The 26110-nt window shown below is 42.3% G+C and overlaps 1 protein-coding gene across 12 annotated transcripts in view; it reads left to right on the top strand.

Moving 5' to 3' along the window:
- FOXP1 (forkhead box P1) overlaps positions 1-26110 on the top strand; it is a 442244-nt gene that overhangs the window by 33290 nt on the left and 382844 nt on the right. For 10 of the 12 annotated variants that reach the window (XM_059715648.1, XM_059715649.1, XM_019499635.2 and 7 more), the window contains exon 2: positions 20317-20443. The gene's annotated coding sequence lies outside the window, so the exon portion shown is untranslated. Of the gene's footprint in view, positions 1-6784; positions 6891-8361; positions 8538-20316; positions 20444-26110 lie in introns of all 12 variants that reach the window. The other 2 variants (XM_059715645.1, XM_019499627.2) reach the window with 2 other exon arrangements.

The following is a 26110-nucleotide window of genomic DNA, read 5'->3' as shown; positions in this document are numbered from 1 at the left end:
CGAGATAGGAGTGTCTCCTGGATTTTTATTTTTTTATAGGTTTGGTAGCCTGAAGAATTTCAATATTAGAAAAACATGTCCAAACTCTTTCACTGTGCAGCCCTAAAATATGCATCCTTAACTGCTTCTGTCTCCTGATCTATTTTGTGGATGACTCACGGGGCAGATCCTTCAGTGACCTGTAAACATGCAGACCTAATTTGCACATCCAAGTTTCTGGGAATTCATTTGCTTTAGACATTTCTGGGGTTATGTCTCTAATAGGGAAGAAGGAAAAGGTATCGTCTTAATGGAAGATCGCCAGCTTCAGTCAGCAAGGCTGTCCTTAGCTTTTAACTTTTTTTTTTAAAGGGAAGTCAGATATTTAACTCAGCCTGCTAATGCCATCTTCTCACTGCAGCTCTGCCTTCCTTAGTTTTACTTGGGTTTTAGAACATGCCTTGCATCTGGAGAAGACGTAGCCTTTGAATACCAACTATCTGCTTTTTGGAAGTAATTAACCTTCATGAATCCTGCTTCTGAGTGTGGTGGGTGGGTTGACCTGGTCATGAAAAGGTTACATATGGGAGACATAGTCGAGTAAACTTAAGAAATGAAGTCAAGATCACCTTTGAAGACTGGTCACAATTATCCTTTGCTGGCATCATTGTACCAATGGTCTCCACTTCCATAGCGTGCTACTCAACGGCTGACAGATCCTCACCGCAGAAGCCGGCAGCTCCCCTGTACTTCCCAAACCTATCGTACTTTTGTTAAAAATAATGAACGGTTTCTAAATTAAAATATGCAACAGCAGATTCCCGCCCCCCCCCAACTCCTCTTGGGGGGATTGGCCTGTTCTCACATGCTTACTTGTGGGGCTGTACTCAGCTGAGGCAATGGATGCCCGTTAAGACCCAGAATGATGGGTGGCTTTTTGTTTTTAACAGCCTAGCTATAAACCCTAAAAGTGGGGGTTTATTAATGGCACATTGACATAACCTTTGCTGTACATATGTCCGGTGTGTGCAGTGATATATTGCTTGTATTTTTTATGCTTGCTGTTTGTCAGATTAGGGTACATGCACCTGACACAACATAAAAATGTTGATTTGATAAAAATCCGTCTCCATTGTCTGGTAGAAACCCGTTATCCCCTTTTAACCCTATCTGAAGTGCGAGAGCAACACAATTTTCATTCAACGTAGATGTTTCCCTTTCATCCCTGAAGCTAATTTTTTTTTTTTTTCCCTGCAGCAGTTTTGGTGAAATTATGTATCACTTGTGATAATTCATTTTAAAAATTCCTGAGCTGTGTGGCGTACTTTCATGAAAATTCATTTAGATAAAATTAGATATTATTGTTTAATGAGGTGGCATTTCAATTTAGACCTTGCATCATGCATATACCAAGAGTTTTTTATGGAATAGTTAGGTTCATTTGAGTAATAAAGGCTGAATCATGGGGGCTTTAATTCTTAATCGCTGTGAGGATTGTTATCTGTGGGATGTGAGCTGTCTTAGTGGTATTCAATCAAGTGTCCACTTAGCCGTGACCAGAAGTAATTGCTCCCAAGTGGGTTGCACAATGACCTGTTAATACTTGCTTTGACCCTGTGACCTTGTCTGCCCCATTGTTTAGGATTTTATAGCAAACGAGTCTGCATTTCTGTGGGGTCAAGTAGATATCTGAGGTCAAACATTTTCTGATTACTACATAGTGTACACTGTACGTCTACCAGAAGCTGTTGCATAGCAATAGTCACTGCTTTGTAGTTGAACATGAACAGTTTGAAAATTGTCTTCCTGACTGCATGTAAACAGTTTAATATTTTACTGAAAGAAGTTCATCTTGTAAATTAGGTATGAATAATACATTCGTAATTACTACTCGTGTCTTTAAACACTTGTGCCTTAATTGGCTTGGGTATTTTTTTAATGTATTTGCATTTTGTCAGGGAAGTTAAAGTGAACTTGCGGAGATGGCAAGTTGCAAGACCACAAGCATCCTTTGTCCCTCTTCCCTTTAGGATGTGCGTGCTTTTAAACTGATCAAGCTACAATGACTTGGGCAGGGGACTCTCTTTAAATGCCCGTGACTTTGTCGATTTAGGTCTTGAGAATTGACTTGATTGACCTACTTGCTGCTCCGTGTCAGTGCACGCGCAATGTTAGGCAGTCTGCGCCCCCCCCATATTAACTTATTGATAAACTAGTATGCCCACGACCAATGTTGCTTGTTTTAGAACTGCAAGTTATTTCGTGGTGCATTGTGTCATAGATGCACTCGATTTTTCCAACAGTGTCTCTGGCATAACTCTGCGATTGTAAAAACAAAGCCTTGGTACTGTTTGTGTGTACTACTCCCTCCTTTCATGTTGTGTTTACTAAGCTCACTAGTCAAAACACTTTTCGCACTTTTCAGCCTTGTAGGTCATCTTTGCTCCACAAGAAAAAAAAAAAAAAAGAGCACTGCCATTTCTGTGCATCGCATTGGAGTGGAAATGTTTTGATTTCAGTTCTTGAAGCAGGCCCGTGGTGGTGGTGGTGATGCACAAAGCAGTTGGACTATGATACATTTTTAAGCAAACAAAGCTAATATACTTCTGAGAGAGGCGGACTGTAATAAACTGAGTAAGCAAGAGATGAGTGATACAGGAAAAATTATACAGCACATGTGGAAAAAACAAAGCAACTCCTTCCGCTGCCAGAACTTGCAAAAGCCAAGCCCCCCCCCGCCCCCAACTAACACTGTGTCTGGCTGAGTTCAGTGAATTTTAGTAAAAAAGCTGATTTTAAAAATGTGTCTTCTAGCAATTGTAGTTGTGGACTTGCTAAGCGATGGGTTAACTGTTGAGTGGGCTGTACAGTGCAGGAGCTGTGGTTGTGCGCTCACTTACAGCTATGAGGTGTGCTGGCCCCTCCTTTCCTTGACCTGGTTCCTCTCCTAGAGATCTCGGTGGTCTCGAGGAACCGTGCCGGCCTCATGTCTGAAGTGGGGGTTGCATGTGTTCCACTGTCTTTCCTCCTCTTTACTAGCCGTGATGAATGCCCTCTGTGCTCCCACCCCTGAGGCTGGTCCTGCAGCCCTGACCTTCTCCCATCTGGCACACGCTACTGTGGTCATAGGCTCAACAGTGACTTCTGCCACATGGGGCAGGAAGTACAGCTGGATTAGTCTACCCGACACTGGTGAAGTCTGGTGTGCTCCATGTGGGTCCGAGGAGGGATGTTGGGACTCCTGCCCTGTGTCCCTTTCCCACCAAAGGATGGTTGGCGCCTCCCTTAGCACTTCCCTTGTGCTCAGCGGACTGGTGGCATCTGGGCTGCCAGGTTTCCAGGACATCCACCTCATCCTGCTCGCCATATGTCAAAGATGCGCCCCGTCCAGATCCCGGATCTTTCATTCCTCTCTGGACATCTTAAGTTCAGACAGTGTGGGGGATAAAGAGAGGTTAAAGGTCCAATTGATCCAGATTTCTCTGCTTTGTGGATTGAGAAATATCTTTCCTCAGAGATCTGGAGAAGTATTCCTTTGTAAAATGCAGCAGGTGAAAGGAAGCAAAAGATCTATGGCTGGCTATTTATCCAACCTAACCTGGGGGCAGTAGGGAGAAAACAGATATACTCTCAATCGCTAATGTATTCTCTGCTTTTCTGGCCATTAGCCAAGATTGGGATACATAGGTAGTGTGGGAGGTCTGAAGGACTCTGTAAACTGGGCTTTGAAGCCAGCACCACTGGCTTTTGGTGCTGCCTTTCATTCAGTAGATGCAGCTACTACCCTAGCCCACGTGGTGCTCCATCCTGAAAGTGCCTGTCTTGAAGAGGAGAGTTGAGACGTTGGAGATCCATCTCGAACATTAAGCTGCCTCTGATTTCCACGAGCCTCAAAAGTGACATTGTCTTCCCACTGGACAGACCTACTGAAGCATGACTTTCCTCCACATGTGTTGAGTGAGGATGGATGTACCCAGAAGATGTTGTCTCCATGGTCTCCTTGCCATCACCCGCTCAAGTCTTGGGTTCCTTCATCTAGCAAGAAGTAGCGTTTCTTCTTACAGAAGAGCTTCTGTGTTTGGATCTCCTGTAAAGAACCAGTGAAGTACTGACAGAGTGAAAATGCACAGCTGCTACACCCTGCTAGCACTTCTTTTCAAATTTATTATCATTTTAAGGTTCTGTAAGTGTTTTTGGATGGTCTGGTTCATCTGCATCTCCAGTTCCCTTTGAGGCTGGCCTAGGTGGTCTGCATTACTAATGTCAGCCCCTGGCAGTGGAATGCCTATGGGACCAAGTCCAGACTCAGAGTAGGCTGCTCTTTAAACCCCTTAGCTGAGCTTTCTCTATTTTCTTGCAATTAAAGTGGCCCTTATCAAAGCCATTGATTTGTACCTCCAGTTTTTTCTCTGCGGAAGTAGGTTTATATCCACTTTTATAAAACTTCCTCGTGCCTAACATAAATGCAGGATTCTGTCTGATCTGGTTATAAAGGCCACATCTCCTGCCTATCGGTCTTCCTATAGGGTTTCTCCATGAGAAAGACAGAACATCCTATGCTGGAGTGAAGGACTAGAGGAGTCCATGATCTGGACAGAGTGAAAAACTTCAGAGCTTTATTTCAAATATGTTGTGAAGGTTTAGGAAATGGATGTACAATCCTCAGCTGAGGTAGATTTGGCCTAAAAGTCATTTGGGCTGCTATTAACTGCTATTAACTGATGAAAATACTAATGTGTTTGGGCATTTAAGCCTGTAGCTTTTCTTATTTGTAATGTATGAAGTTTTCCTATTATGGTTTGCTAGTCTTCTGCTATGAAGGAAACCATGTCAGCAAGTAGTTCATAGGATCATAGGAAAATAGGATTGGAAGGCCCCAAGAAAGGGAAACTCATTTCAGGCCAGTAATACATTTCTTATCCTGGTAGCATGCTTTCATAAGGGCAGGTGCTCCTCTGTTGGTGGTTAGTCCTCTGCTAAAGATCTTCAGATAGTATATACCCAACACCATCATATTGGAGTGCCTTGTAGACCTGGTCCTGCCACGTATTGAGCACCTATGAGATTTGCTAAAGCTTCCATCACAATGAATTGGAGTTTGATACAGGCACTCTAGAAAGTGCTCAGCACCTCCCAGGGTTATGCTTTTTTTTTTTTGGTATTATTTTTAACCATAAGACGTGGTTATGCAAATTATGACCTTTAAATGCATTTAATATTTGGATACAAGTTGCTAACGCATTCTTTCCAGGTTATGTTTTCCGGTATAATTCTGCTTTGGGTGCATCTCTTTGTATTGGTGGTGCAATGTAGGGTCTTCCCAGCAGAGGGAATGCAGGATGTGTTGATCAGCAGGAAAGACAGCCCTCGTTCTCAGAGATGGGCAGGATGCCAGTCAGAGAGGAGTCCATACAGGTGGATTTAATTTCTTTGGAGGGTCCAAACGGTGTAACTGGATGGCAGATTTCTCATGAACTAGATGGATTAGAGTGTGTATCATGGCTGATGCGTGGCCTGACTAATACTTTTAAAAGCTCGTTCCATGAGAGCTATCGGATGCATCTTGGGTAGAGGAGTGAAATTGGCTTCCACTGAGGATATTTGCAGAACGTCACATTTCCACCATATGTTAGCAGAAGTCTCTTTGGATGCGGGTCTTGGATGGAGCTCTCAGTGTTGCTGTAATTGAGTTTGTCCTTTTTCTACCACTAGTTCTGAATCATCCTAGCTTTTTTGGAATCATCCCTGCATTTCCTGAAGGACAGTAGGAAGGTTTCCCTTGGCTGTACTGTTTTTCATCCTGTAATTCCTTTGCTAAAGACATACGGTCTCGAAGATTGAAAGAATGATCTCCTTCGGGGAAGGAGAGGTGGGGTGCCGAATTTGGAAACTTCTGCCCGGTGGTTGCAAAGAAGGGGAGATGCCATAAGTCTCCTCCGCCTGGATTGTTATATCTGACTTGTGACAAATCATTATGTAGGAAGGGAAATGTCCCTTTAATTTTTAATAGCTTTGCAATGAAGTTTTATTAGGCAATAATCTGGTTCCTGAGTGGATAAAAGATGAGGTTAAGGGCCAAGTAATTTTTTTTTTCTTCCCCTCTAACAATGTTGGAGGGGACGGAACGAGAGTCAGGCTGTTGCCTTCAGAAACACAAAACACCTCTGTTTGTGCCATAAGTTTTTCAAAACTTTAGTTTCTAAATGAATGTTTACAGCATAAGTTCAGTATGTGGGCAGGGAAAGAGTGTCAGAAGAGGGAGTGAAAGTCGTATTGGAGTAGGAACAGGAAGGAGGAGGTGTGAAGAGAGCTTGGATGGTACAGTGTACATCTTAAAGATGACTTCTCTTCATGCACTGACTTCAAGAACGCAGCCTTACTTCCCCTTTCTGATATTTCCCTGTTTTATATTTAGAAAAGGGAATACAAAGGATCTCTTGATGGTGCCACTAGTTACTTATTTACAGTGCTGTTTACTGTCAGGGAGCAACTGGATGGATAGTAGGATTGGATTGGTCAAGTAGCTCTATTTGTAGTTTTAAAAAAAAGCCCGATTTCTAAGACATTCAATACAATAGACACTTCACTGACAGTTAATAAAGTGGTATGGGATACTACTTGATAATCTAATCCTTATGCCAGCTTGGTTGCTAAACTCCTGAGACCCTCAGGCAATTGTAGACAAATATATTTTGCATTGTTACTTATTTTACCGGTGTCTCAGATGACTAGACAGCATTTCCATCATTTTAAGGCATCCTGTTATTGCAGTATCTGTGATGCCATGAATCTGTATCACTTGCAGATATGCGGGCGCAATTCTGACTTCATTTAATCACTTCGGATGGGAGAAGTCCTGAGCATCAGCCACCCAGCAGAAGCCAGTAGCGTGCAGTGCCTCAAAAAAGCAGGTCATTTCGACTTACATTTGTATAATGGAGATTGGCATCTGTCCTGATGTGTTCTTCTTTTTTTTTTTTTTTCAAAACACCTGCTTAACTTAATTTTCTGTTTGGGAGGGGTAGGTTTGTATGGCACCTTCAATTTGTGGCTAATACATAGTTAATGTAAGTAAGATGTTAGCTCCTGTCTGCCTTTCAGTCAGCATTCCAATTATTCTTGGAGTACCTTTGAATGCTACATTTGCCATTTCTAACTTAGGAAACCACATTTTCCAAGGACGCATAACTGAATACACATGGGTTGAAACTTGGCTTTCAATTATCAGCTGAGATTTCTTATTTTTTGCTTAATCTTGTATACTTATTAATCAATTTGACATTTGATTAAAATAGTCAAATGAATTTATGATGCTGGTCAAATTGTAGCGGGTTGTTTTTTGGGGTTTTTTTTAATAATTTTGTTAAATGCTGGACTCTAAGCAAATGCTCTCAGAACCCAGCCTGGGGAAAGGATTTTAAGGTGGTGGGTGACTCTAAGCAGGGTGTTTGCCTGCAGCCCATCGCTACACCATTGCAAATACAAATGGACAAACTGCAGAACCGTGACCTACTGCGCGTGTGCAGGACTTGAGCTTTTAACATTACATTATCACCATCTCATTAGCTAGGTCAGGGAATGGGGCAGCACCGTGCACTCTACAATATTTTGAATTTCAACATATTTTAAAACCATTTGACTTGTCACCATTGTGAGCCTGTAGCTCCTTCCCTCCTGTCCCCAATTATTTTAAATATGTCTGTCTGGATAGATAGATAGATAGATAGATACATTTATCATACCTATCTATTGATAGATAGATGTATAGATAGATAGATTGGGTTTGCTAGCAACCCAATCTCTTTGGAGAGATAGATATGATAGATGTATTTTTTATATATATTACTTGGTACTTGGTACATGTATGTAACTTCTTTTCATAATGTGCTTTGACCCTGTTCCCATTAAAGTCAGTGGGGAGACTTTCATTGGTGTGAGAAGTTTACTGGAGTTATTTCTACTTTTTGTTATACCGTTTTTAATTTGTATGATCATTAAGATTTTCAAAAGGGTCAAAGGGAGTGAGACACTGATTTGCTAGTTTACCAAATCCAACTCTCTGTATCCATCTTTTTAAAACAGAATTTTCTCCTTCCTCCCCCACTTGGGGAAATTAGTGTTATGTCATCAAGGTTACAGTGAAATACGGGTTGGTTGTGCTCACAAATGTTATGACCGCAATTCTTCCTCCTCCATCTGTATTGAATGTTTAGTGGATCTGCAGTCCCAGTGCTGTCATCATGACTCCAGCCCATAGCTGTCCTGCAGTACTAAATGGCTACATTCCTTTTTTTCTTTTTAATCTGTCTGAAGTTTAGTCAAAAGGAAATGTGATTTTTTTTTTTGCATCATCCAGTCTAAAGTGACATTATTTTTTTTCAGAAAATATTTTATTGCATGTACAAGTTGAAAAACAACAAGCAAAATAAAAAAGGATTCGAAATTTGACCTCTGAATACAATAAGACGATGATGATGATTACAGACCTTTTTCTCTGAGGAAATAGGGTGTATTATGTGGTTTGTCTCTACGGGCAGAATATGCCACACATAGGGCAGGTGAGTTGAACAATACAAATTTAAATAGACAGTTCTGGTAAAGCCAAGTAGTTAGTAAATTACTCAATTTATTTAGAAAAGACTTTTGTGGAAGAGCCCCACTATTTGGATACAAGTCTGAGAATGCAGCCACTCCCCTGTAATGCAGAGCCCTGCAAGTGCTTATTTATCTCCTCGCTACCGACAGTGCCATTTTGCACCATATTTTGACACTTACATAGCAAGAGTAAGTCTTTTTATGCTCCTGATGCAGGTAAATATTAATACATAGATTCAGGAAGGGAGAGAGAGGCTAGGTAACAGAAGTTGCACATAAACCAGTATACATGATCAGAGACCGGTTCTGCTCTGTAACACAACAGAAGTTCAGTGTGCATAAACCACTTTCAAAATGGCCAAAACTGGTTTATGATGATAAACCTGGATGGATGTAGTATCAGGCTTAACCGATTTAGGTTAAATCAGTTTATTGAACTTCTGTCCCAGATCCCCTCCAGATTCAAGTTAATTCAGTCCCTCAGCATCCCAGGATCATAGAAGGGATCTCAGGAGGTCACATCTAGTCCAGCCCCATGCTCAAAGCAGGACCCAGCCCAAATAGATCATTCCAGCCAATGTTTTCAGGGGAGGACGCTTTGCACCTCCCCTGCAAACCAACCCCCCTCCATGGGCAGGCTAGGCTTGGCCCAAGCTGCCTGCTCCAGTCAAGTGGTGAGGCAGACTCTAGCATCCCTCAGCTTCTGGCTTGGGCCACTGCAGGCAGGTGGCTGCATTTCCAGAATCAAAATGAATGTCTGTGCACTTGCTTATCCGTTCAATCTGTGCCCTTTAGACCAGCGTTTCTTAGCCTGTGGGTTGCAACCCAAAAGTGGGCTGCGAGAATATATGAAAGGGCTAAGCAAACTTCAAAACTAGGTCAAACAAACTTTAAAAATGGGTTCTCCTTTAAAGGAGAAAATGTTAGAAACTCTGGGCTTCCCTTGCAGGCTGTCAGAGTTGCAGCCTGCAAGGGGCTACTTGGGGCCTCCCATGCCCCACATACCCACCCCTTGCCCCGCACACTGGGGGGGCTGCAGAGGGCAGCGGGTCAGGAGCGAGAGGCACTGGGTCATGACTGGCCATCAATGTTTACAAATCAGTCCTGTACAAAAAAGGTTGAGAACCACTGGTTTAGGCTAACCTGCACAGATTGAATTGATTCAGCCTCAAGCTTTTTGACGGTCTACTTAGCCAAAAAAGGAATAGAAATATATCGGATGTATGTTTTGTCTTCCACTAAATTCTGTACTGAACTTGGGTTTTTCTGTGCTTGCATGTTGCCAGGCTTTGATCACCCAGCACTTAGCACATTCCATCCCCAGGTCTCAAGTGCCATATAAAAGCTTTATCCCTGATTTACAGATGGGTAAATAGAGTCATATGCTGATTTCTTGCCCAAGGTCATACAGAGGCAGTGCCTCAGAATTGAGTGTTTTTACCCCTGTGTCCTGTGATCTGTCAAGGAAGCCAGTGAGAGTGTAACATTAATTTAGTGTTGTGTCCCTCTCCCTGCAGAACAGAAATTGAACATACAATAGGAGGGAGAAGCAAGCATTTGCTAACAACCCAATCTCTTTGGGTAGCGCTACTGTTGTATTGGACTACAAAGTAGACTCTGGGGAGCTTGGTCATATTGCCTTCTTCACATATGGTTTATGTGCATGTTCCTGAGCAAAGTAGGTAGAGAATCTGGGCATAGCCATGCATGTTGCCTTATTCTTTCCTCCCCAGTATCTTACAAATTGGCTGCACTTCAGGAGTCAACACTTGCAGGAGTTTTTGGGAGCCTTGGAGAACTTCATATGGCTATGTCTGCCACTGTGAATAGTGCGCACACTTCCTGACTTGAGTTGCTTTAAAAACTACATCTCGCATTACTTACCTAGACTTGCATGGCACAGACAAAGCTGTTTGCATGTTGGGATAAATAGTTTTTGATTAATGACACAACTTGTAGACTTGTAATCAGGAGTGTCTTATCAGCTGCTTCTCAACATTTGACATTCTGCATGGAATGTGCCAGTGGCGGAAATTTAGCACTCGGTAAATGCTGTTACAGTCGAATTCCACACACATGAATTATGACAAGTGAGGCTGACTGTTCTGTGGTTTGTTGTGTCTGGTTTGGTTCCTACTTTTTAAAGTTGCAGTTGCATTTGGTCATTTGAAGCTTATTTTCATAGTCTGGCCAAACCAGCAGGATCCCCGTGCGCTGCAGGGGAACGTAAAGCATCAGTCTTTAAGCTAAAGTGCTCAATAGATAAGAATTTTAAGACTGTTGCATCATGCACTATGCCTTATGGGCTTATTTAGTATAGTCCATTAGATTTAATTTAGATATTGAATAAGAGAAACACTTTAATAGTCTCAAGAAAAGGGTATACATTGTATCTTTTTTTTGGATTCCTTAAAGGCAAGATGGCTGGAAATTCTGACTGTATTTGATTAAGGTTTATGTTGTTGTCTGACACGATGGTGTTTCCAAACTCTTCAAAAATGGGTTTCGCAGATCATTGCTTTGCACATCTCCTTAGTTGCCCCCCCTCCCCCCCTCCCAAAAAAAATTCTTATTAGGCTTAATTTTTTTTAATTACTACATGGGGACAAAAATAACTCGTCATTTTGAGACGATTTCACTATACAAGATTATTCACTGGTAGTAAATTAGTAGATTATTCAGTAGGGTTGCCTGAACAGGGCATGAAAACAGTCTGTCTCTGGCTCTCCCATTTCCCTCCTGCTGTATCACAAATAAAAATTGCAACTAAGTGGCTACAAATGTTAGACGCATGCTGATACCTAGACATCTATCTTGTTAAAAGGTTTGGTTTACTACTTGTTTGTGTTGGCAAGATTGAAAATCACTTGGGGAAAGAGGTGCTGTTTGGATGGCTTTCCTAGGAGATAAGGAAAGCCATGGGGAAGAAGCTTGCTTGCGTTTTGCGCTGGCGTGCTGACTGTCCCGGTGCTTTGCTTTGCCTTTGGTGGCATCGCTGTTGTCACCGGTTCTAAAGAGACTGTGACAAGCGACCGCGATTGGTGCATAATATAGATTAAAAGGATAAGGAATTGAAAACCTGCCACAAAAGGTTTTACTGTAACAATAAAAAGGGAGCTGCCGGGATAAGTGAAATGTTTCTTGGTCATAAAAGCAACGTGTTTATAAGTTTTGAAATGTCATTTTACTTCTTTCCAAAGGTGCGGTGGCTTGCTTGAGATGTTTACTGAAGGGTCCATGTTTATAGCGCTAAGGAGATTTATTGAATGTCATAGCCCTTGTTTATAATAGCTTTGTACTGGTTAAGATCCAGGTATTTAATTAATATACAAGCCTAACCACAGCCTTTGAGGTTGCTTTTGCATTGAGGTGCACTTGAGATACCTTGCCCATGATTTTAAAGGTACTGATTACTTGCATCTCCAATTGAAGTATCTTCAGTGGAAGCCTGTTAAAGCTGCAAATATGCAGAAGCTCTGAAAATGGTGTCACAGGTGTGTATTATGTTTGTGCCCCCAGACTCGCATCTGCTAATTCTTGGTGCCCCATCTTGAAAACTTTGGCCCCAGGCTGTATGGCAGAATGGGGAATAGGATCCAAAGCCTTCTTACTGTGCTTCTGAATTAGCTCATTGATTTCAGTGGCACTTAGGCAGGTATTTTAATTTCTCTCTTGGATAGGGCTGCATTCCTGGATCATGTTCTCTGGTTTTAACCGGTAGACAACACTTTGTTTCTTGGTTACAGACAAGCCCAATCATATTTGTGTGAGTAAGCGTGCAAGTTTTGACTATGCCACGAGTGAGGTATGCTAATGAATATTCTTTCTGTCGTTATCAAAATCAAAATACTTGCTACTGTCCTTGAATGTTCGGCTGGAAGCGATTTCATTCCCATGATGCAGCTGGTGGAGTGACACACAATTCCAGTGGGATTTCAGACATCATTCCTGCAGCCCATCACAGGCACGGCTGGGAACATCTGATGCAGGTTGCCACAAATGAAGCCAGTTTATCTGGTTTTAAACAACAAAATGTCTGATTCGAGATGGGTGTAGGCTGGCAAGGTTGCATTTGGATCTGGCTTTAAGGGCCCTGAATGTTGGTGATCGTTGCCACCAACAAAAGTTGGATCTGGTTGCAAAATTTGTATCCAAATCTGGATTTTGAGTCACTGTTCTGGATCAATCCATGCTTGTTATGCAACTGTCTACAAAGCGGAAGAAGTAGTGCCGATTTTATGAGTAATGTAATTCTGCGGTTAGTTCTGATGAGTTTGACGGATTTACATCAGCTGAGGATCTGGACCAAAGACTTTCAGCTGCTGGATAGGTTTTGATGATAAGCATATGTGGTCCATAATCGGGGACCATCTCTGGAGAGGATACGAAGAGGAGGGACAGCATGCTGGGAAATAGCTACGGTACAACAGAGCGGGACCCTGGTAGGAATCCAGTGAGATGAGGAGATGATGCAGGGCCGAGGAGAAGAAAAGCTGAATCTATTCAAGAAACAAGCATTTGGCATGGTGAAGGGGTACAGATGGTGAGAATGGTGAAAGGGTACAGAGCTTTCCTTCACTAGGTGGCATTTTGCACCCATTGGCATTGCTACTGCTCTTTATACCAGGGCAATGTCTTCAACTCATGGTTACAGGCCACTTCCTAGCATGTCAGGTGTACAAACGCACAGCTTAAGCCCAGGTCCTCTGTAGTATTTTGGCCCCTAACTTCTGTTTATTTCAATGGGCCTACATATTTTTCAGTGATCTGGGTCTTAGAGACCAAATGCTACCATTGTTTGCACTTTGGGCTGGGGCTGCAGGTTTTCTTTTGGTACAGTACAGGGCAGAAGGTGAGGCTTGAAATAATAATACCCACCTGCATGGAGGCCTAAGCAGAATGAGCCAGGGGTGTCCCAGCTCCCAGTGCCAGAACGTCCTCCATCAAAACGGGCGTGGATTGCTGTACTGAGGAGCGCGCCCATCAAGGCACTGTGTGTGTGGTCCTCCAGCTGGGGTACTCTTACAGGAGGGGAGGTAAGGGTTTGTGCCCCTTGCCCATAGTATTTTCACGAGATGGACAGCTCAACAAAGTTTGAATGGCAGTTACAACCCTCGCCCACAAAAAAGAGAGCAGCCGTCCAGAGGGAGGTAACATGATGGATGGCTGCAGTAAAACCCAGTCAGTACAGGCTCTCTCCACGGCATCGCGTGTAGAAGCTGACAGTCACAATATGTGGGTAGCCGAGTGGTAGGAGTGCTGACTCGACTTTCATCTCCGGAGCGGTCCACCCCGCACCTTTTACAAGCGCTGTATTCCTTTCAAAATTATAGAAGCGGAGCAAGTGGCGGAGGACGTTCTCCAGTATTGCTTCTCTCCTTGGTCCCCCGGTTAAAAGGGAACTTCGGACACATCTCCCGCCACCGCTCCCGGGTTGGGTGATGTGAGAACACACATGTTCTCTGTTCTGGATACACAAGTCACTATGTTTCAACAGACTTTTGAGTCTCACCTCCCAGTGTTTATACAAGCAAAGGCACTTTTTACTTCCCAACTCTCAACATCTGGAGCTCAGTTGCTATTATTACAAAAAAGAAGCTGAAATCTGCATGAAATGCCAAATTCTCCGTACTTGCCCACAATGTTGAGCTTTGGTGTGGCACCGTTTTAAATATAAGGCGCTCGAAGTAGTCACAGATTTAGTAGCTGCTGTTTTTTCACCTTGGCTTTTATGGTAGCCATCTTGGAATCTCAACCAGTTATTCAATTAGGGTTTTTCTATTAGACAGCTTTCTAATTGAGGATGAAACCAAAATCATTAATCAAATTAAGCATGAGAGAGAGAGAGAAAGGGAGAGAACAAAGTAGCTGATACACAAAGCTACATGCCACTGCCTTGATAGTGCTGTGGCTTTTCGCAAAGAGGAGTCTCCTTCTGGTTCTTGGCACTCTGCTTTTTTCCCCTGAAGGTGCTGAGCAGAGCCCATTGGCTTTGGTTAGTCTGTGTGCCTGGTGTTTGGGCCCTGGGCTGTTTGTTAGATATAGGGCTTGCTTTTCAGGAGCTTGGACCTTTTTCATGTGCTCAGCCTGCCAGAAAGGCTGGAGTTTTCCAAGAAGCCAAAGCAGGCGTGTCGGACTTGGAGCCCGTGAAGCCGTGTTTTGCCTGACACACTGGTGTAAGGGTTGTAAGTTTTGGGGGGCAACTGGGGACCACACTTACTGCCCAAGTCTGGAGCATGGCGCTCCCTTGGGCACGTGTGTTGGTGGCAGGAGTAAGCGATGGTTGCCTTAACCCTGCCTCCACTGCTTATCCCATTGTTGCCTCCATATCTGGCCCATGAAGAGTCCCGCAGTTCAGATCCAGCACTGGGGGAGTTTGAGACCCCCTCAGCTAAAGTACCCAAAAGGGAGCTATCGAGGTATAACACGGTCTAAAGTGCGCTGTAGCCGGTTGTGCCTATCCATATACTCATAGCCAGCTCTTTCGGTAAGCGTAGCATCTAACAGGCCATTTCACAACCAGAAAGTTCGGAGCCAAAGTCTTCTGGAGCTAAAGGGGTTAGCGTGCTGAAGTTTCTATAGCCAGTGGCATGCAAGAAAGCCATGCGAGTACCATCACGTACAGCTGCCATTGAGCATAAGTGACCTAGGTACTAGTTTATAGCCAGGAGGGATGGAGCCACCTTCAGATCAAGTTCCAGGTGGTGCTCAGTCTGAGGCCGCTGGAGCCACCGTGCTCCCAGATGAGACCTAACCTGTCGTGGAGTATCCTACCTGCTGTAGGTTTGCAGGTGCCAAAAATTCTGGGCTTGGGAGCCTAAGTCTGTCGTCCTACCTCTGTCCCATTTTTTTTTAAGTGCTTTTTGTATCACTCGGAGCAAAATAAGTTGGGTAACTTAGCCAGTTGTTTGGGGACGTGGTACAGAATGGAGTGTATTTCATGGCGTGATCAATTGAACACAGTATAGGCACGCTGCTTGACGGGATGCAAAAATACTAGAAATTTCTCTGCAGGCCACCTGACATGCTTCTGATGGGTGGTGGCCAGGAACAATTGTCTTCTATGTATACATTCATCCTTGAGCCAGTGTCAGAAAGGTGAGGTGGGTTCCAGCTGAAAGGGGAAGCAACTTTTGCCTCCCGTTGTTGCTCTAAAGCTCCCTCTGAAATCACTCCCCCCACGAAAGAGGCTTTGAGCATTGTGGTTGAAGCCTGCATGTTGTGAACAAAGGACGAGCTAGCATTATTTTAGATCATGTCTCCTGCCTCTAAGGAAACTAATGACTGATCAGACATCCCAAACATTGCAGTCAAATGTCGTGGACCCAAAGCAGAATTAATGATGGTCGCTCCCCTCCTCTTTTGAATTTATGCACAGCATTAACCTGTGTATGGCAAATGTGCTGTTTTGAGAAACGAACATATATTTTTTCCAGTGCTCTTTTTATTTTGCTGCTGGGTGGTGGTGTTTGGTAAACAGCCTGATTGTTAGGCATTGGCCTTGGGGAGATTGCAGCTGCTCCATCCCTTTTCCCCGTAGACATTTGCACAAATTGGGGACTGCTGAAGGGGGAAGATAAACAAGAAAATAGTGTCGATTTTATTCCCACTTCCAACCTGTTTGAATATGTTGGTTTTATAAGGAAGAGATCCCAGTTTTGGACTCTTGCACTCTATAGACAGGCTGCATTGATTTAAGCAGATTTGCAAGTTAGCAAGCTGGGTGTTATCCATCAAGAATACATGTGCATTTTAATATGTAAATAGGAAAGGGTGATGGTTTCATCCTCTTTCCAATGGTACCCAGGGTGGTAATAATGCTTTTTCAATCCCTGTGAAAACAGATTGTATATGGCACAATTAATGTTTCAGCTCTCCCAGTATTTTCCCTAAAATATTTTAATGTTTTAATTTATTATACTGCTTGCGTAACCTAAAGAACAACATTTTGATGTATTTACAACTTAATGGTTAGAAAGTCGATTTATTGTCATTTTAAAACACTTTGCAATTGTGTGTGTACATAGAAGCAAATGCTCACATTCATACACAGTTCTTGTTTGGAGGAATATGTTATACATTGATCTGCAAGTGAGGTCCCCCCCACTTTTTACATGGTATGGCTAAAATAAATAATTTGTAAAGCAACCTAACACAATTTCATCATAGCTGATAAACTGTTCAATGAGGAATAAGGATAAAAATGATTAAACCTCCCCGTTTAACCAGGATTTTGACACTTAACATCAAATACAGTTTCAGAGTGTTTTGGGGGAGGGGGAAGAAGGGCTAAAACCACTTTAAATCTGGTTGGTGTAGCCGGGGGAAATAGGAGAACTTGTCCACTGACGGTTACCTTTACCCATTACAGGATAGTCATAGCATTATTTCCACTGAGTACAGTATAATGAAAGGCAGGTGAGCTTGTTTGGTTTTGCTACATATTTCAAATAGGCGCCAGGCATACGAGGGTGATTTTTGATCATCCTGTGGCATCAGCTGCAAGCGGTCGTTTGTCTCTTTCTCCGACTTACCCTTTTCTGCTTTGTCCCAGGCTCCTCTGTGTGCAGAGGGGAAAAACTCCCTGCTATCAATTATAAACTGACCACCTTTTCCCTCCACCCCATCTCTCCTTCGAACTCCCCTATGGCATGATGCTGACAGAAAAGTGACTTTTGAGAACAGCTCAGCTGGTTGTGGTTTACAGTGGCTGCTGCTCCCAAGGGGTTTTCTGCACCTCTGAGTGATGTGCACAGTTATCCGGTCCCCAAACAGCACGCATGGCATCCTGGACTCGGAAGTCAACGGCAGAACTCGTGCTGGCTTCCACGGAGCTCAAGATTTCACCCTCAAGTATGGCTGTTATATCAGACTCCATCCTCTTCTGTCCCATTACCTCCTCACCTTGCAGACATCCATATGCTTGTGTAGTTGTTTTTGTCACCAACGTGTCCCATCCTCTGGGCAGAGTCAGTAGGAGATCGTGTTCATGCAGTGCCTAGCACAGCATGGCCCCAATGTGGCTGAGACTTCTGGGGATGTCACAGTATAATAACCGATGTTTCAGCCCGAATGCCAGCTGATGGTACAAAAGGATTCTCATTTGCTCTGAAAGTTCCTGCAAGAGCCTGAAATCATTTAAAATAGGACAGTTCTGAAGATGTCTTTCACATGCATTCAAAAAGCTGAATATTTGCGGAGAACAGAAAGACAGGGTTTAGATTGCACCTGATGCCAGTGCCATGACTAACAGGAGGAGGACGAGAACTTGCTCTGAACTTGGCCTTCAGGCCGGTTGACAGGCTGCTTCATCTAAGTCAAGCCAGGCAAAGAAAGAAGTCACAGCACAACTGTGTAGATCCTCCAAACTTTGCTTTGGCTGGTGTGAAGAGGTTGAGCAGGCGAGGCCTATTCAATTTAGAAGAGTGATGCTTGAAAGGGGGCATGATCAGGGTTTACAAAATACTAAGTGGTGATGAGAAAGTAAATAGGGATTTATTATTTACGCTGTCTGAATACAAGAACTAGGGGTCACCAAATGAAACTAGCAGGTAGTAAGTTTAAAACTAACAAAATGCAGTTGTTTTTCACGCAGCGTGTCATTGAAGTGTGGAGCTCTGTGCCACCAGATGTTGTGGAGGCTCATAGTTTAGCCAGGTTCAAAAAGGGATTGGACAAATTCAGGGGCAACAGTAACTGCTGAGTACGGGAGTTAGTGATACAGCCCCTAAATGAGAACCTCTTAGACCTTAAATGGTGGAGGCTGCAAGCGCAGGAGGAATGGGTGGGGGGGAGAAAAGCCCTGGTCGTGTCCAGTTCACACTCCTTTCCCCATCCACTCTCGGCCACTGTTTGTGACACAGGATGATGGGCAAGATGGACCTATGGTCGGACCCAGTAAATGCCAATTCTTATGTTCATATTAAACCAACAGCTCTCCCAAATTTCAAATGTACTTTGTACCTTGTATAAGTGTACCTTGTACTCCCTTATCCCTGGCGTTGGGACAGAGAGTGTAAAGTTGCTCAAGTGGTTGAGCACCTAGCTAGGACGTCAGGAAATTTGTTTCAAAGTCCTGCTCTGCCACTGGCTTCCTCTGTACTCTCTTGGACTAGACTCAGGCCTGAACAGATGCCCACAGCTGTTTTGGCTGGACATAGACTCTCATTCCAAGGGCTAAAAGATGTTGCCCAGCCTGTCTAGGGTGGAAGGTACTATTCATGATGTCTTACAATGTCCTTTGTACAATGACATAAGGAGAAAGCATTCATCACCGTTCTTGCAGACAGTGACATATTTCTTAAATGGAGAGAAATGGAGAATATGGCTCCTCCAGCAAACAGATTCATACTTAGTAAACCCGCTTGCAACTTTTGCTATGTAAGGCTGAAGCAATCAGAGCTAAACATCCTTTACTGTTGATATGACCAATTACATTTTATTGCTATATTTGTTTTTTACTGTGTCAATTGTGGACCTGTACACAGCAGTTTATAGGTTTATGATTTGATTTATCACCATATTTGTATTTGAGTATGTTAATTCTGGGAGCAGGAACAACGCTTTTATAATGGTTGGCCCTCTTTTATTGTTATGCTTGTATTTTTGTTATTTTTGTTTAAATTTCTGTTATGGCTCTAGGTCTGTTATGTGGTTTTCAGGAACATGACTTTCAGCCAGAATCCTTAAATGAAAATAATTAGGACTTCCTCTGTGAACTTGGGCAAGTCGCTTGGTATTTTATGTTCTTCAGTTCCTCTTTCTAATGGGGGTAATAGCATTTCCTTTGTGAAGTGCTCAGAGCTCGAGAGTGGCTCCCGGAAATGTGCTAACCACCCCTTTCAGCTGTCTGCTTTGCCCCTTTTGGGTGACTCATGTGCAGAGCAAGTGCTTAAGTGCTTCTCTGATTAAGTGGGATTTAAGTGTATGCTTAAGTGCTGTCCTAAAAAAAAAGGCTGCAGCTAATATGTCCACTGGCACCAGAGTCTACTAGCCCGTAGAATTTTATCCAGCCTGGATATAAGACACTTTGCCGAGGAAGAAAATATAACTTGTTTTAAAATAACTAACTTAGTGAACTTGCTAATTAGTATGTGGCGTAAACAACACTCTCAGAGCTCAGCTTAAACTCCGCTCTTTTATCAAGCACTGAGGCAAGGAAAGCTAATTTATATTTTCTTAACTGATGTTTGCAAATTTTTCCTTTTTGCCCCAAACATCAAGTAGTTTTTATATATGTGTTTTCCCTTATCTTGGAGGAAAGATTATTGCTAAAGAGAGATTGTACATTTTGTTAAGGATTTATCAGGATGAAATGAGTGAAGGCAGAGAATAAATATCTGACAAGCTCAAAGACCCTGGTAGATTTTGATCATGCAAAGTAGGTTAAAGTATCTGAATGTCCTGAAACAATACTGTGTTTCCCAGCAGAGTATAAGCTTGGATGTCAACTAATTTTGGTATCGCATATAAACTTATAAATCAGCACAGCAGATTACATATTTGAAATAACAGCACCTTTTAAAAACTGTCTTCCTGGCTTAAGTTTCAGTTTTATTTATAGCAAAAAGAAAAAAAAATCTCTGAGACAGAAACTTTTAATATGTTAAAGCCTACTTACAATAAGGTGCTTTCCCCACCTACAGAATTTATAATCGCCTTTTCTTTTCAAGTTCATGGAAATGGTGGGTTTGAGCATAGTTCTGGCTAAGTGAAGCTTTAAAACCTGTTTTTGTCTTTCAGTCTCCTGAGAACTTTTTTCCGAGTGATTCCAGCTTCTGAACATATTTGCCATGATAAGGGTTTTGATCCCTTGCCGAATTTGCCCTGAGCCATGAGTGGATATGTGTAATGCCCACAAGTAAAACTGGTGAGTCAACAAATCCATGTCTATAGTAATACATTCTTTCTCTTGCCTCTATTTTCCCCTTCGTTCTTTCCTCTGGTACTTAATATGCATTTTTTTTAATTGTCTGTGCTTACAACTATGTTGCTAGTATTCTGCATCCATAAATGTTGATCATTGTTACTGGACAGCTGTAGCATCTGTTTTATTAATATAATATGCCCTCCCACGCAGATCTTGCAAATGCAAGATCCTGTTGCAGATTTTTGAGGGTGGAGTTGAATTTAGTGATCTGTGCAGGTAAAGCCAAGCGCTGAAGCCTTTCCATATAGGTGGGGCTTCAGGATGGCTAAATGCACCGCATGGAATAAGTAATTGTGAGTATGCAAAGGTCACTCTTCCATCACATGCTTACCGCTTTGCTTTCAAAGAAGCTGTCTCCAGAAAATAAGCCATTACCATCATGTGGCTCTGCCTATATCCCAGTAATAAACTGGTGCCACTGGTACTCAGGAGAGCTGTCTCCACTGCATGCTCCTGCTCCCTTCCATCCCACCTCATGAAATCTTGCATTCTCTTCTGTAAAGGGTGCAAGCCCGTTACCTCCAAGCCTGGCTACTGGGTTGATGGGCTTGGTCCAACCTAGGCAGAGGCTGAGAAGAAGCAGTTGCTGTCCTCTTATGAATATAGCGTTGCTATTTGCCCCTGTTGCTGTTCATAGGTGGTCACCAGTGTGACCTCTTAGCTATAATCAGTGAGCAAATCTGTTCCCCGATTTGGGACCAACTCTGTGCAATGGCTAGCAGTTGGGGCAGCAACCAGGAGGCTGAATTCCTCCCCCTGCTCGACGCCTGTGAATCCCACTGGCCAAGGGGGAGGGCTCCAGCACCCCTTGAGTAACCAGGATCACAAGCATGTATCACTAACTCCCATGCCCTGTCCTACCTCCGGTTTCTAATCCGTTAACTGGGGTTGGAAAAATGTTTATTCGTTCATTAAAATACTAAAAGGCTACAACAAAAGGATTCCTTTTATTTACAGGGAAATGACGAGAGATGAATAAGAAAGCTTTAAAACTAGGAAATGCAAGTAATTAAACCGCATAGGTGATGGGAGCATAAAATGTTTTTTGAAAATAAATTTGGGTTTCTGGCACACGTTTAATAATATCCCTCTGTGTATTAGGAAACCTATTTCCATTCAAAGATTATAAAAACACAGAAATTCACACATCAGTGAATTGTGATTTTTTTTTTTTTTCTAAAAGGTTCCATACTTTTTCTTTTTTTTCTTTTTCCAGAGGTAGCCTAATTACCATGTCATTTAGCAAAGATTATAATAACTACTCAATTTTTACCGACTGGCGTAGTAAACAGTTGAATAAACCCATATGGCAGCTCAAAGTGCGTGTGTGCGCGTGTGAGAGAGAGAGAAAAGAGGGGGGGAGTGATTCCTACCAATTCCTTTATATCAGAATGATCAACCTGCTAACGAGACTGGGATCAAGATGTGGGGGGTGATTTCCAGTCCTTCCTTCATGATGCATACAGAGCAAGACAGATTCATGGTGCTCCACCATGGACTGATCAGTCAGCTTTAGCGATGGTGCTGACTATTTATAATGACTTGTTCCCAGTTAAGGTAGGGGAAAAACCCCACCTTTTATAGCTATATGGAATATGCCCTACCCCTCAGCTTGAGATTTTTTACTTAAAATTCCTAAAATAACCCTAAGTGAAGAATGTGTGGAGTTGTAGAGTCCCACTGAACGAGCCTTATTGAAAACTGAGGCCTCACCGAGCATGGCACAGACTTGGCATATGGTACTATGATAACCCAGTGGCGCTACTAATAATGGGGCTTGATATTGCTTAAGAGCAGAAAGCACACAGAAGAACAGGGCACTTTAAAATGTCCCCTTGACCAAAGAGGTTGAATTATGAAAGCACAGATCTATGGGCGACTGGACCCCTGAGTAGGGATCAAGTGTGCTAGAGGCCTGTCCCATCAATAGCTTCACGGTTAAGCATTTCAGGCTGACTGAATTTCTGCGAGCATCCGGCTGAACAAGAAGATGAGCTTGTTTTGCTTGTAAGCCCGGTTGCTTTTATTCATCGATTAAAATGATGGTTTATGTAGTCATTTTTAAGTCTCTCAAATGTATTCGGTTCTCTAAACACTTTAAAAAATCTGTTGGAAAGGAACATTTGGCCCCAATGGCACTGGTAGATGTATCTACATTTTAACCCGTATCTTTATCCAGCCGCTTTTCTTCTGGCATATACCTCTAACTCTTCTCCACCATAACTCTTCTAGCAGTTGATAAGTTGCCCAGCAATTTATTCTAGTGAGGCTTGATTTGCTTTCTGGCTACCCTGCTCCTCTCCCACTTGAGGACTGCATGGAAAAGTGACCTTTTTTTGTTGGAGTGAGGTCCACCTTCATCGCTGTTTTCCCTAGTTGAATCTTCATGATGATGTCAATGATTTGTTCACAGCCATATAGGTTTTAAAACTTTCCAGCTGATTGAGTAACCAAATGTGGTTCCCGCTAATTGTGTTGACTGAATACTTACGGCCTGTAGAAGATAAAAGAGTGTTATTTTAAAGCGTGGAGTCGACCTGTGAACCTTTTTTATGGCAGGCAAAGGTCATTTAGGGCAAGCGGCCAGAACAGTGAATTGCCTCATTGCAACACGTTAGAAAATGAGATGAAAGATTGGTAAAAGGTTCTCACAAATTGCTCAGTGTTACAGACTTTTAGAATCAAGGAATTGGTGCTGTCTGCTTTCCTGAACTGGAGAAAAGCAGGTTTGCACAATAAATTGATTTAAGAACAAAAGAAATCACAGTAATGATACAGGGCTTCAAACTGGGATTCAGCACCCAGCTTTGCCAGTACAGTTCAGTGCTATGTATCTTGGGCTGATATAATAGTTATGAACCTGCTGTTAATCTGCTCATCTGTTTAGCATCCTTGGGGTTAGGCTGGGTCCTCCGTTCTCTTATAAGATACGCTATGTGGTTGCTACAGTTATTCTAAAATAAATAAATAAAAAAAAATAGATGAAACATCATTTGGGCCTAGCTAAACTAATTCGTAGTTCTCTGGAGGGCTGTCGGCAACAGCATGGCTTTTATGGTTGGGGAAAAAATAGCTGTAGGCCTGATGCTAGTTTTCACACAAGTGTCTATCAGGAGTAAATCCACTGACTTCAGCAGAGTTGTGTTAGCATAAAATCCCATAAGTGAGTTTGGGTGTGAGCTGCTAAGGCAGAAATTGAACCCAATTCCTTCCCATGAAGAATGAGGGATGCCCATTTGGCTGGTGGGCTGCATCTTAACAGCATGAATTTTGAGGACAAAAGTGCTTTCTGTCTCCCTCCCTGTTATAAAACATCAGTGGCTCAAGACAGACTTTGTTTTGCTCAAACTTTCTACCCATGAAACTTTCTACTTGGGGGAAAAGTAATTTTAACAATTTAATATACTACATAATATGTTTTATAAGCTGGTGTGAATGATCCTAAGTATTTTGGTCTTTTTTCATAACACAATGAACCTAATATTGGTAAAAATACAGATCTTAGCTGCCACCATAAAGAGAGGCTAGATTTAATAAACAGTTATGAGTGTTGGCAGCTGCCTATCAGATTGTATAACATTGGGTATAGCACATGAAGACAGTGTCAACTTATATTTTATCTCAGAAGTATTTTCAAAGCATTTATTTTGCTTTCTCTTGAGTCCTTAACCTAATTCAAGTTATATAATTGGCTGAATATTTTTCCACATAGCTAATTGGCTAGTTGCCAGTGTGGAAACCATTGTCTGACTTGATGATGATCAGAAATTAACATGACATTTGCGTGGTGGTAATGGAATACATTAGTAATGTAATTCATGACTGTAAGAAAGAGACCATCATCTCCCACCTATGATCAGCAGGAGGGGCTGGGAGGATGATGAAATGCTCCCAGCAGGCAGCTCACAGCAGTGGCTGGCCAATCTCTATGTCAAATTTAGTTTTAAATTCTTCAGACGAAGCTGTAATGCTTACCAATTAATTACTACAAATGTCAATTAAAAATCTACCAAATAATATAGTAAGATTAAATTTCAATTAAAAAAATTACATTTCACAAGGAAGATGCAACATTATTTTAATGAATTCTGCTGAAGGTGACAGTTTATCTAGATATGTTTATACCACGTAGGTGGATCGAAATTCATTGGATGATATTAGCCATTTTCTTCTGTATACATATTAGTTGTGAAAATTATTTTCTACTGTGGCCATGTCCTGGAGGAGATGGGGCATCAGGGGGCATTTCTCATCATTACAAGAAAGGGGAATTTCACGCCTTTTAAGTATGGAAATCTTTCCACACTTAAAATGAAAAATCTCTTGTAGATCTTCAGACTAGCTAAATTTGTGGCATTTCTCAGTGGTTCATATTTATAAAATTGAATATAGATTTCACGATGGTGCAACAGAGCGTGACCTAAGCCTCCTAATAATAAAATTATTTTGTGCACAGCTACATGCAGAAGTAGTAAAACGGAAGTGGTGAGCAGAATTTTACCTGTGCAATCCTTGACTGAGACCAGAGTTTAGGAAGATCTTTAAGTACATGCCTGAATGAAAGTTAATTAGGAATCTTGTTGACAACACCAGGACTACAACTATTTCAAGTTAGATATATACTGAAGTGTGTTACTGGATCACAGTCAAAATGATCAAGAGTGACACACCAACCTTCATGTACCACTCTAAACTTCCGTGTTTGCATAGAATATATATGAATTTTTGCTATAAAGATGAAGTTGTTCATGTGCTCGCTGTGTTGGTTCAGTAACTGCGATTCTAGACTGGAAGTGACAGGACATTTTTATTGCACACACAAAGTCCGTTAGTTGCTGAAGGTTGCAATAATTTCCAAGTTTTGGAGCTTCAGACTGAAATATGAATGTTTTGAAAACCCTTGCGGTCTACTGGGTTCAGAAATGACTCTTCTCATTGGTGGAGATGGGTGGTAGTCAGTAGGCAAGCAGACAAATCAGACAGGTGCAGAGGTGCACAGCTGAGAGCTGCAATTAATTATCTGTCCTCCTGATGTTAAAATTCAGGGCAGCTTAGGCCACCAGAGAATGCATTTTACAAGCTTAATTCCTAAACTTGTTTAATATCTTTCTATCAGCTTTTATTACTTCTTTTCCATTGTCATGAGTGAAATGGCAGAAGACATAAGCAAGGCAAGTACTCGGATTTCTTCACCCCAGCATTGGAAAAATTCTCTGCCGTGTAACAAGTGAGATGCTTTCTCTTGCCAGTGTGGATTCCTGAGCCATCCGTCTTAGCCAGAGTTAAGTACTTACTTTGAAAAATGGGGTTTTAATTTTAGCCTTTGTGAAGGTGAAAAGAAAAGTTACCGAGTATGAAGTAACACCATGGTTTGCAGGCAGGCTTCTCCAGTACCTTGACTGCTACTCGAGCTTCATCCAGTGGGGCCAAAATGACATGCATAGGTCTGTTGGGCATCACTGCTGCTACTCTGAAGTCCCTTGTAAAGAATGAAATCCTACTGGAAGAAAGTCTCCTGTCCTCAGTAGTTTTGTATGGAGTAAATTGACTTTACTCTGTACTAAGAGAGAAGCAAACATACAGCGCACAGCATTATGCTGGTGTAGA

Source organism: Alligator mississippiensis, chromosome 12 (assembly GCF_030867095.1).
Source record: "Alligator mississippiensis isolate rAllMis1 chromosome 12, rAllMis1, whole genome shotgun sequence".
NCBI lineage: Eukaryota > Metazoa > Chordata > Crocodylia > Alligatoridae > Alligator > Alligator mississippiensis.
Note: the sequence above shows the minus strand (reverse complement) of the source record. Positions and strands in the feature narration are given on the sequence as shown.